The 8898-nt window shown below is 52.6% G+C and overlaps 1 non-coding gene across 1 annotated transcript; it reads left to right on the forward strand.

Annotated features, from left to right (window-relative positions):
- The first annotated feature begins 8200 nt into the window (after window positions 1-8200).
- On the forward strand, window positions 8201-8307 carry LOC118895082. Its single transcript, XR_005019855.1, has one exon. It is a non-coding gene; the product is annotated as a U6 spliceosomal RNA (small nuclear RNA).
- The last annotated feature ends 591 nt before the right edge of the window (window positions 8308-8898 follow it).

The following is an 8898-nucleotide window of genomic DNA, read 5'->3' on the forward strand; positions in this document are numbered from 1 at the left end:
GACAAAGCCGGCGCGCCGCGGCCGGGTAGTCCCTGCTCTTTTCCGCTGGCGCTGGCGCTGGCGCTGGCGCGGCAAAGAGTCCCGGCGCACAAGTCGGCTCACGGCAGAGTCTCAAACTTCTGGAGACTGCGGATGCCGCCCGCGCTCTCGCTGGCGGCCTCTCGCGCCTCTCTCTTCTTTCCCTTCCCCTAGGGAGAGGTCGGCGGGAGTGGAACTCAGCCTCTGGCCATGGGGAGTCCGCCCAACAGAGAGGGGCTCCGGCTCCGCCGCCCCTCCCCGCCCAGGCCAGTCCCCGCCTCGGTGGGTTTTCTTTTCTGCGCTCTTCCCCTCCCCCCACCCTCCGGTTTCCCGAGGCAAGACCCGCGTCTCTGGCGGAGCTGCCTCCTGGAGTCCCTAGTGCGCCAGGAGCCTCGCTCTGTTCTGATTCGTATGGGCTCCGCCGAGTTCCGCTTGCGTCAGGCGCCTTCGCCCCTATAGCGGGGCGGCCAGTCGCGCATGGGAGAGTTCATCTCCAAGTCACTTTTTGTAAACGCCCCGCACAGCCCGGACCGGCCTGCCCCCTCCCAGCGAGCTTAGGGGGCCCGGCGGACAGCCGCGCTCACGCTCTCACAAGCCCTTGAATCTGTCGGTGCTCGCTCTGCGGACTGGGCCGGGAGATGCCGAGGGCCTCGGCGGGGTCCGTCTGCACTCGGCCCGTGTCCTGGGAGCTCGAGCCCTAAAGGGGAGAGGCGCGCCAAGCCTCCTCGCAGCTTCCAGGTGAAAGAAAACGACTCCTTTGCTCTGCCCTTCGCTGCTGGCTTGGGGCTAAACTTCTAGCTCCGGTCCGGGGGAGGGGCGGGACGGCGAGGGGGCCGGACGAGGGTGGGGTGCAGAGAGCTGCGCGTTGGCTTTGGGAAATTCAGCCCAGAAACGCGTGTCACTGAACGAAGAAACCTCGGCCTGGCCTGTCCCTTGCGCTCTCAGAGTGACTGGGCCGGGACGGAGCCAGGGAAGAAGATCGCTGGGAAGAGGGGCCCAGGGGCTCCGCCTGAAGCCCCTGCACCCTTCCTTGCGCCGCTCCTGGACCTAGGGACCAGACCCCTACTCAGTGACCGCTTCGTAATCCTACGGGTTGGATGTGTGCTTTAACACACAGAGACTCCCTTTAACCAAGTAGACCCCACTCTGCTCCTGCTCCGACACAGGCGCAGATGTTGCCGTGGGGCTTTGGGGGACTGTATATGTATGTGCACCGCATCACAAATAGAAGTCATGGGGAGGGTCTGTTCTTGTGACATGTGAGATACCAGCTGTCCGGGTGTGCGTGTGCTGGTGCAGAAACACAGGTATGCACGTATACAAGGTGTGATATTTATATTTATGGGGTAAAACACATTTATACTTATAGATACGTAATGGTATATGTGTATCATGTATCAGAGTAAATGTGGCTCATGAATATTGCATCTTGTTTCTTTTTCCTCTTTTCTCTCTCCTCCTCTCTCTCCTTTATTTATTCTTTCCTTCCCTTCCCCATTTCCCCTTTTCTTTCTTTCTCAATTCTTCCTGCCTCTCTCGCTGCCGGTGTATATAATCTATCACAGCCTAGGAAGAAAAACAACAGGCTGTAAGGGAGGTACTTGTTCAAATCTCTCTCCTGACAAGACATTTGTTCGATCTTTCTCCAGGGCTGAGGGGTGAATTCTCACCTACTTTCAGCAGAGGTCTGATTGGGACCCAGTTGCATGCAGGGAGGTTGTCTGAGGGGAAATCAGTGCTGGCAAAATAGTCAGGTGTGTCTTTTAACAGTTAACTCAGCCTTAACAAAAAGTCTGCAATCATAAAGTGTGAGAGAGCTGGCCGGTGTTTTGAGTCTTCATGCCCCAAACCCCTTGTCGCCGACGGGGCCAGGATACTTTGTGGAGGAAGGTGAACTGAATGGATGTCATGTGGGTGTGTGTAGTGGTTGGCATGTCTGGAGTGGCTGGCCCAATGCCTGTCACTACCTCTTCCTCCCAAGCTGCCCAGTCTCTGAGGAAGCCTGAAGAGCCACTGGTGGCCTATGGGCCTTTTCCCCAGCATCCACAGGCCACCCTCATGTGCGGCCTCTTCCCACTCAGGCCCCTGCTCTGCATTCTGAGATTAAAGGAAAGGAGGACAGGGTGATCAGGCTCTCTGGAATTCAGCATCTTGAAGGTGACTCCAGGGAGCTCAGCAGGGCAGCCTGGCCTGAGCACCACAGTAAGAGCGAGCAGGGCTCTCGTAAACTCACCTCACTAAATACCTTTCTCCACCCGCCATTGAAAAGGTCCCAAGTGGCTTGATTGTTTTCTTTCACTGCTTCCAACATACACCGGGGCAAGCAGCTCTTCTTCAAAACTTCTGTGGTTGCTTCCTGAGCAAGAGCGAAGGTGTTTTCTTCTTCCTTACCCCCATTAGTGCCCAGGCTATGGGTGGGAGTGGTGTGAGTTGGGTTTGGGGCTGCTGCAGATTGACTTCACTGCCCATCCTCCCCCAGGGCCTTGGCAGGGGCAAATACAGCTGGGGGGTGGGGGGCTGCTCTCTCCTCTGTTTTCTTCTGACCACCCAGGCTGGCGCCCTCGCTCTCTCCCTCTCCCTCTCTCCCCCTTGCAGGCATTTCCGCTGCTGGCCTGCAGCAGCCAGGTGTGACAGCATTGTTGTGTGTGTCATCACTTCCCTGAATTCCAAACTTGGCTCCCTTTTCAGCCTTTCAGGACTGTGTGTGTGTGTGTGTGTGTGTGTGTGTGTGTGTGTGTGTGTGTAGGGGTTGGGGGTGAAGGAAGGGGTTACTCTCAAGGATTTTCTGAGTAGGAAGGAAGAGGAGTCCTGCTCCCAGGTACCGATCTCTCCAGGAAGCGGTGGGGCGCGCCTTGGTTTACTTCTCAGCCCTCTTGGGCAGGCTGGGTAGGGCCCTGCTTCTGGGCGAGGTCGGGATCCCGCCGGCAAGACAGACCGCGCCGAGGCTTGTGTGGGGCCCCAGGGCGTTGCGGCGCGTAGGGCTCCTGCTCAGTGACCTTGGGGCGGTGCCCACGTCCAAGGGCCGGGCGGAGCTCCCAGCCTCTCCGGCCCGGGTTTCCCGGCGGCCCGCAGCTGCGGCTCTGTTCTTCCAGCCCGAGCACCGCCGGCCGACGCCGTGGAGACCCGCCGACCTAGCGCGGCCGCCGGCCCCGCGTCCGCCCCGCGCGGCGGAGGCCCCGACAGCCGGAGCGAGCTGTGCCCACCGCTCTGATGGAGCGAGGCGCTCCTCTTCCCACGGCCGGGAATCCTGCAACAGCGCTGGAGCGGCCCGCGCCTTGGGAGCCTGGAGGCCGGGCCCCGCCAGGTGAGCCGCCCGGCGGACCCGAGGCAGGCAGAGCTTCCCTGGCCCCGCTCAGCTGGCCCCGAGCCGCCGCCGGCGGAGGCCCCCGAACACCCGCCACTCCCCGCTCCTGCGGGGCGAGAGGGAACTCTCTGCGGCGCCACGGCGGGAAGAGGGAAGCTTGAATACGCGTGGTGATTAGTACATACCCGCGCGACTCCACACCTCAACAGCTGTCAGCACCATCCCGGCCCACCCCACCCCACGGACTCCAGGTCTTTCTACCCAGGTCACATTCCTCCATCCATCTCTCTCTCAGTCAACCCCCGTTATCCCCTCCAGTTCTCCTTTCCCCCACTACTCTCTCACTCTAACCTGTCACATGTACTAGTTCAGATCCTGCACATTTTGGTGGAAAACCTGTCAGTCTGATGCTGGGACTCTAAGCCTCTTCACACACTCCCACACCCAGCTATCTCAAGACTGATCTCTTGGCTCCATGTCTGCAAGTCTGACTCCCAGAAGCCTGCTGATTCTGTGATGTCCTTGGCCTGTGGTTAGGGTGACTGGACTGCCACCTGGATGTCACCATGGCGAGGTTGCTGTTCAGAGTTCTTTTGAGAAGCTCAGGTACAGAACGTATACCTGATGCCCTTGAACACACACAGGCCACTCACACAGTCTTCGTCTCTGTCTTGTAGCTGTGCTTGCTGCCCGAACTGACAGGCTGCAGAGAGGTTTGCATGGTTCTCTCCCGTGCACACACCCACATGGCACCAGGCCCCAGGCCAGCCGGTATTATTCTGCCTGGTTAGGATTAGCAGAGTCACTTACCCAAATATGTGCTTGGGAGGGAGAGTGAGAAAGAGTAGGGAAGTGGAGAGAGAGAGAGAGAGAGAGAGAAAGAGAGAGAGAGAGAAAGAGAGAGAGAGAAAGGGAAAGAGAAAGGGAGAGAGGGAGAGAGGACACTATTACCCATTCTGGGGAAGAACTCACAGACCAGAGCTGAGAGCTGTTTCCAGTTGGTAAGTATCTTGCTGAATTCCCCCCCACCCCACCCCGGGCCTGTGGGTGGCTGGGCTGGGAGGCAGCAGGCCAGAGTTCTGGGTTCCTCCTTACCTTACTGATGTTGGGCTTCAAGTCCATCAGCACCTCTTTGCCCCAAGCAGTGTACGCCCTACCCTGTACCAGGCAGACTGCAGTGCAGTTGCAGACCTTTTTCCTGGTTGAGCCTAATTCAGAAAGAAAAGGCAGAGGGGGTGGTTCCTGGGCCATGTCAGGACCTCTCCCTTCCAAAGACCTCTGGAATGCTCCCAGAGAGAGAAGTCTAGGGTGGCAGGAGCTGCTGGCCAGCTTCCTCTGGTGTCCTATGGCTGTGACTCCCATGGCCCAAAGCCATTTTCTTCAGCTCTGAACAGTGAGTACCCTGACAGTAGGCCCAAACACATGCTTGAGAGCGTGATGTATTCTTGTTTAAAGTTGCCTTTTTCCACATCCAAACTGTAAGCCTTGATGGGCAGAGACTGTGTCCTCCACTTCTCACTCAGTGCTTCGCACCAGGGTGGGCTTAATGCATAGTAGTGGAATTGGAACATGGCTGTGCTCCACAGAGAATTGAGAGATGCCACTTTCCTTGTTATGAAGCTGGAATTTCTAAGAAAGGGACTGCAGGTGGGGAAGAGTGACTGGACCATAGAGGGCCGGCTCAGGATCTGAGAGTCCTCTGTCGTCTGGGGCTATCTGCTCATTACGGTGGTACAGCCACGCTGCTGAACCTTAGGCAGGGACACAGGACATCTTCCTGGTTCCCCCACCCCTCCTCCACCCCCTGATCGTGGCGAGGGTGTGTCTGAAACAGTCAAACGTAACTTTACTAGGAAGAGAGAGGCCTCTGCATCTGTGGCAGCTAAGCTTGCAAGGTAAGGCCTGCTGTCTGGAGCCCTAAGCAGGCCCATGAGGGGATACCTGAAAGAGCTCTTCCTGCTGGTTCTCATTCACATTTCTCTCCACAAATGGGCACCATCTAAAGAGTGTCCATGTAGGAGGGCAGTTTTAGATGCCTAGCTTTGATGAAGTCCAGAGGAAGGGAGAAGGGCTGAGTTTTTTTTTTTTTTTTTTTTTTTTTTTTCTCTTTTTTTTTTTTTTTTTTTTTTTTTTTTTTTTTTTTTTTTTAATTTTTATTTATTTATTTATTTAATTTATTTATGGCTGTGTTGGGTCTTCGTTTCTGTGCCAGGGCTCTCTCCAGTTGCGGCAAGCGGGGGCCACTCTTCATCGCGGTGCGCGGGCCTCTCACTATCGCGGCCTCTCTTGTTGCGGAGCACAGGCTCCAGACGCGCAGGCTCAGCAATTGTGGCTCACGGGCCCAGTTGCTCCGCGGCATGCGGGATCCTCCCAGACCAGGGCTCGAACCCGTGTCCCCTGTACTGGCAGGCAGACTCTCAACCACTGCGCCACCAGGGAAGCCCAGGGCTGAGTTTTAAGTTCCCTATTACTGGGCTTCCGAAGAAGATTTCCATCATGCCAAAATGGTGTGTGTATGTGTGTGTGCCGTTTAACTTACATATGGTAAACAATATGCACCTCAAGTGTACAGCTTGATGTATTTTTACATATAGCATGTAACCACCACTCTGATCAAGATACAGAGCTTTAACATTTCTGTCACCTCAGACGATTCCCTCCTGTCATTTCCTCATCCATACTTACTACCAAAGGTAACATGTATTCTGATTTCTATCACCATAGATGAACTTTGCCTGCTTTGAGCTTCATATAAACGGGGCATACCACATGTACTCTTTTTAGTCTGATTTCTTCTGCGTAATATGTTTTTGATATTCATTCATCTTGTTGCGTGTATCAGACATTATTGCTGTGTAATATTTCACAATTTGCTTATCCATTCACCTGTTGATGGATACTTGTGTTGTTTCTGGTTTTGGGATATCATAAATAAAGCTACTGTCAATGTTTTCTACATGTCTTTTTGTGAAGGGCATTTCGTTACTCTTGAATGACTATGTAGGAGAGTAGGCATCTGTTTAGTTTTAGTAGAAATTGCCAGTTTTCCAAAGTGGCAGAACAAATTACAGTGTTATACAGACAGACATGCTGTAACAGGCCTTTTCCTTCTAGAAAGCATTCTCTAAAGACCGCTGTGTACCTCCAGCTGTTATTATTATTGTCCTCATTATAAAGGGTTAAGAGAGCTATCCTTTATTAAACACTTATTTTGAACCAGGGACTTTACATGTGTTTTCTCATTTCATTTTTTTTTTTTCAAGAGAAGGAAGGATTTATTACTTGCAGTAAGTAAGGAGAACACTAGGGATCTTTCCCAAAGCTGTGTCTCATTTCATTTTTATGACAACTGAACTCCCTGGGGGTCCAGTGGTAAGCTGAGGGGTTGGTGCTATTCCCATTTGATAGATGAAGAAATTGAGGCTCACAGACGTTACGTAACTTGCTGAAGGCCCCCAGCCACTAAGTGGCAGTTTGACTTTGGAACCCTGATTTTCACCTCTGAGTGTGTGCCTCTGTTGCTGCCAGGTCAGGAAGTCCTTCCTTCCATCTGACCAAATCTAAGCTGTTATTTATGAGGCCCATTTCCTATAACCTCTGGTCCTCCCTGCATGCATGGTCACACCATGTATGAGGCTTGAGATCTCTGTATACACACATATGCACACAGTCTTTGTCACAGCCATGCACACCCACTGTGAAGAAGACGGGCATGGGGGCCAATTCATGAAAACCTCAAAGCTTGCCAAACCCAGGGTTCTGCAACCTGACGGTGTTCCTCTCAGGGAATTTGCAGGAGAAGATTAGACCTGCAGAGAAGATTAGGCCTGCAGAGAAGATTAGGCCTGCAAAGAAGATTAGGGACAAGTCTGTTTTTGGATGCTTCTGAGAAGAATTCAGAGACCATCCTTCCCTGGGAAGAGATGGGCCTTTGGTCCTCCTCCCAACACGTTGAGCCAAGCCCATAACAGTGGTGATTTAGAGGCATCAGCCTGGGGCATCCCTCTATCTGCAGGTTCGTCCAGGGATGTTCATCTGGGGTTGATGGGGATGATAGCCTGGAAATGTCACACCTTGCCTGGGAAAGTGGTAGGTGGGAAGGATGTGTGTGGTGTGTGCAGGGAGAGAGCTGCACTTCAGGACATAGCACTTGACTGGGCCCTGCAGGGAATGGTCTCTCTGGGAAGGAGAGCCAACTGCCTTCTCCTCAGGACCATGTCCCTAGGACGTGGCTCCCAGGTATCCAAGGCCCTGGGCTTCACTGAGAGGAGTGTGCCACCCTGTGGGTGGAGACAGTGCGTGGGCACTATACTGCGCACCGGGCCCTCCTCGGGCTCCTTTTCAGACTAATTGAGACCTTGCTGGGCTCTGGGTTTGTAACTGGGGGTAATTGCTGGCAGGCTGCTGTGGTGGTACAAGCAGGCTTTTGTTGGGGGAAACTGTGGTCAGGATTTTGGAGCTTTGGGTGGGAATCCTTTCCAGGATTCCTGTGTGCTCTGTTCCAGGTACCTCTTGGCCCTAGCCTTCTGCTAGGAGGCAGCACTTCTGAGGAATGGGAACTAGTAGCATGTCTGAACAGGAAGGGCCCCCTCATGTGGATGATGGGAACTCAGGTCCAGAAATATACAAAGTCTGCTCTAGGCCACAGAGGTAGTGCAGGTGGAATGGAGGTCCTGGTCTGGTACTGTCACTGATGCACACCCACCACAGTCTGGGAGGCACCATGGGGGAGTGGTTAACACAGACCTCTGTCCCAGTTCTTACTGACATCAGCCTTGGAGATTATGGAACCTGCCTGAGCTTCAGAGTTTTAACATTTTGTCATTCTTTGAACAGGCAATATATTTGCGTATATCAAAATTTAAAAAAATATAGAAGGTGCTCGCTTTGGCAGCACATATACTAAAATTGAAACGATACAGAGGAGATTAGCATGGCCCCTGCGCAAGGATGAAACGCAAATTCGTGAAGCGTTCCATATTTTTGTATAGTTGATTCACTTTGATATAAAGCAGAAACTAACACACCATTGTAAAGCAATTATACTCCAATGAAGATGTTTGAAAAAATATACAGAAGGCTTACAATGAAAAGTCTCCCACTTCTGTCCCCAAGTCACCCTTCTCACAGGCAGCCAGTGACCCCAGTCTCTTGTATATCCTCCTGGACATATTTTATGCATATGCAAGCATACCACATATGTTTCCCTGCCCTCCCTCACTTTTTGCACATGGCAGCATATAATGCACAGTGTTCTGCACCTTAGAAATCTTTCCATATCAATGCCTTCACTTTTTAGAGCTGCATAGCATTAGCTTGTTTCCAATCCTTTGCTTTTATAAACAATACTGTAATGTAAAATCTTGTATATACCTAATTTTGTAGGCTTGTGCATATATCTATACAAAAATTTCTAGAAGTATAGAGATGGGTCAAAGGGTATATGCATTTGTAACTTTGATGTTACCAAATCACCCTCCTTATAGACTGAAGCAGTGTACACTCCCACCAAAAGTGTATGGGATTCCTGTTTCTCCACAGTCTCACTAACACACATATTTCTCTTTATGAAATAA

The sequence above is a fragment of the Balaenoptera musculus genome, chromosome 4, assembly GCF_009873245.2.
Source record: "Balaenoptera musculus isolate JJ_BM4_2016_0621 chromosome 4, mBalMus1.pri.v3, whole genome shotgun sequence".
In the NCBI taxonomy this organism is placed as follows: domain Eukaryota; kingdom Metazoa; phylum Chordata; class Mammalia; order Artiodactyla; family Balaenopteridae; genus Balaenoptera; species Balaenoptera musculus.